This window comes from Pleurodeles waltl, chromosome 12 (assembly GCF_031143425.1).
Source record: "Pleurodeles waltl isolate 20211129_DDA chromosome 12, aPleWal1.hap1.20221129, whole genome shotgun sequence".
NCBI classification, from domain to species: Eukaryota; Metazoa; Chordata; class Amphibia; order Caudata; family Salamandridae; genus Pleurodeles; species Pleurodeles waltl.
The window spans coordinates 108,094,272-108,097,748 of NC_090451.1; the positions used below are offsets into that span (position 1 = coordinate 108,094,272).

At 46.3% G+C, this 3,477-nt stretch overlaps 1 non-coding gene across 1 annotated transcript; it reads left to right on the forward strand.

Annotated features, from left to right (window-relative positions):
* Positions 1-211: 211 nt before the first annotated feature.
* TRNAH-GUG (transfer RNA histidin (anticodon GUG)) lies at positions 212-283 on the forward strand. Its single transcript has one exon. It is a non-coding gene; the product is annotated as a tRNA-His (tRNA).
* Positions 284-3,477: the final 3,194 nt, after the last annotated feature.

Here is a 3,477-nt window from a genome sequence, read left to right on the forward strand (position 1 = left end):
GTCTGGGCTTCTTGGTTTATGGGGAGTCTTGTCACTGGAAGCAGAGAGGTAAATATTTGCTGTGATCTGCTACTCAAAGAAAAGACCCTGATCTAACTTGAAAAGATGGGTTTTAAACAAACGCTAAATCTATCCACTCCACGGACACTGTGACCTTTTTTAAGCCTATCAGAGCCACACCAGGGTAGTCTTTTCAGAGCCCAAGTAGCTCGCCGTGATCGTATAGTGGTTAGTACTTTGCGTTGTGGCCGCAGCAACCTCGGTTCGAATCCGAGTCACGGCATTGCGGGTGGCAATGTCACGGCAGTTGGGCAGCATTTTTATTCTCACTTCTTAATATTTACATGAGTTAAGAGCTTGAACCTAATTTCAACGGTGAAATTAAATGTCTTTGAAGAACGCGTTAACAATGTTATTATTTATTTCACCTTTCTGCGCTTTTACGTTTGTGGCGGTCCTGATGTGAAAAGTATGAGCTACAGTTTGGTTTCACGGGACCCGGTCAGCAAGAGGGATGGATGTCTGTGTCTCCTGTACCTGCAGCGCCGAGGCTCCTGTACTGACGCGGAGTAGCTTTCAATGTTGAAAGGGATCCTGCTAGTCAAATATCAGTTTTTGCAGCAATTTAGGCCGCAAAGAAAAAAGGTCTAAAAATAAATATTTGTATAGAAAGTAAGACTGAGCTCCCAAGGGTCTGAAAGAAAGAGGCGACGGAGAAGGACACTGAGAGGCGCACTCAGACAATCAGCGTTTGGCTTCATCATCCCGCACCCGACGGATCACCGGGCAGCTAGAGGGAAAGTTTTAAAACTTAAGCCAAGTTTATTAGTCGTGGTCGAATCGTGAATTACACAATTACGCTCCTTTGTGGAATTTGGAGTAATGTGGGGAAAGACATCTACCCAAGAGCGGAGGAAAAGAGCGCGAGCAGCGGCTGTTGTGCCAGTTCTGTTGCATTTAGAGCGATTTTCTTGTGCAAAGTGTATATCAGGTTCCTTTCGGATCTGAGCGTGTATTTTGCACCAGGAAAATAGCCTTGTGTAATTCTGTACAACCTCGCATAATGTTGCTGTAATTTCGCGTAATTACACTGCAGTGAGTTACACTGGTTACGCCCATCCCTACATTTGACTCATGTTTAACAGAGAGGTCCGTCCATCTATTGATCCATTCATCTGTCCATCCATCTTTTTGCCTGTGTGCATGCTTATCTATCTGCTCACCTACCTGTGCGTGACTGTGAACCTGTCTAACAGAGTGTTGATGCCTGGCTGTATGCTTTGTTAACACTATAACGCTCATAGGGACATTGAGGAGGACATCTTGGCGCTATGTTTTTTTTTGGTGTGAAGCAACCGTTTTCAAATCCTGACAGTCCACACAGAGTTGATCATATGTGATCCCATTTTCGTACCAACAGCTGCTTCTCTATATACTTATCGGTCCACGTCTATTACTACATGTGCTTTCTATTTACTTTCTATTTCAATCTGGGTATCTGCCTTACTGCCTATTTCTGCCCATCTCTGTTTATGTTAACACTTTAAAGCCTACATGCTGACTACCAAGGTCTTTGTGGCGTGGTTATTTCTAAAGCAGGCGCGTGTGATTTACAGCGGTTTCTGTGAAGCTGATTATATCTCATCCATGATTTACTAACAGCTACATACCTGCCTTTCTGTCTACAAACCTGTACAGATGCATCGGTGTAGGAGGCTGGACTGGCTTGTAGTGAGTACCAAGGGGTACTTGCACCTTGCACCAGGCCCAGTTATCCCTTATTAGTATATAGGATGTCTAGCAGCTTAGGCTGATAGATAATGGTAGCTTAGCAGAGCAGCTTAGGCTGAACTAGGAGACGAGTGAAGCTCCTACAGTACCACAAGTGTCACTTGTACAATATCATAAGAAAACACAATACACAGATATACTAAAAATAAAGGTACTTTATTTTTATGACAATATGCCAAAGTATCTCAGTGAGTACCCTCAGTATGAGGATAGCAATTATACACAAGTTATATGTACACAATACCAAAAATATGCAGTATAGTCTTAGAAAACAGTGCAAACAATGTATAGTTACAATAGGATGCAATGGGGACACATAGGGATAGGGGCAACACAAACCATATACTCCAAAAGTGGAATGTGAACCACGAATGGACCCCAAACCTATGTGGCCTTGTAGAGGGTCGCTGGGACTATTAGAAAATAGTGAGGGTTAGAAAAATAGCCCACCCCAAGACCCTGAAAAGTGAGTGCAAAGTGCACTAAAGTTCCCCAAAAGACAAAGAAGTCGTGATAGAGGAATAATGCAGGAAAGACACAAACCAACAATGCAACAACTGTGGATTCCCAATCTAGGGTACCTGTGGAACAAGGGGACCAAGTCCAAAAGTCACAAGCAAGTCGGAGATGGGCAAATGCCCAGGAAATGCCAGCTGCGGGTGCAAAGAAGCTTCTACTGGACAGAAGAAGCTGCGGTTTCTGCAAGAACTAAAAGGGCTAGAGACTTCCCCTATGGTGGACAGATCGCTCTTGCCGTGGCGAGTCGTGCAGAAGTGTTTTTCTGCCAAAAGAATGCCAACAAGCCTTGCTAGCTGCAAATCGTGCGGTTAGCGTTTTTGGACGCTGCTGTGGCCCAGGAAGGACCAGGAGGTCACAAATTGGACCAGAAGAGAGAGGGGACGTAGAGCAAGACAAGGAGCCCTCTCAGCAGCAGGTAGCACCTAGAAAAGTTCCAGAAACAGGCACTACGAGGATGCGTGAAACGGTGCTTGCCGAAGTTGCACAAAGGAGTCCCACGGCGCCAGAGACCAACTTAGAAAGTCGTGCAATGCAGGTTAGAGTGCCGTGGACCCAGGCTTGGCTGTGCATAAAGGATTTCCGCCGGAAGTGCACGGAAGCCGGAATATTTTCAAAAGACGCGGTTTCCAACAATGCAGTCTGGCATGGGAAGGCAAGGACTTACCTCCACCAAACTTGGACTGAAGAGTCACTGGACTGCGGGAGTCATTTGGACAGAGTTGCTGGATTCGAGGGACCTCGCTCGTCGTGCTGAGAGGAGACCCAAAGGACCGGTCATGCAGCTTTTTGGTGCCAGCGGTAGTAGGGGGAAGATTCCGTCGACCCACGGGAGATTTCTTCGGAGCTTCTAGTGCAGAGAGGAGGCAGACTACCCCCACAGCATGCACCACCAGGAAAACAGTCGAGAAGGCGGCAGGATCAGCGTTACAGAGTTGCAGTAGTCGTCTTTGCTACTATGTTGCAGTTTTGCAGGCTTCCAGCGCGGTCAGCAGTCGATTCCTTGGCAGAAGGTGAAGAGAGAGATGCAGAGGAACTCTGATGAGCTCTTGCATTCGTTATCTAAAGTTTTCCAAGAGACAGAGACCCTAAATAGCCAGAAAAGAGGGTTTGGCTACCTAGGAGAGAGGATAGGCTACTAACACCTGAAGGAGCCTATCAGAAGGAGTC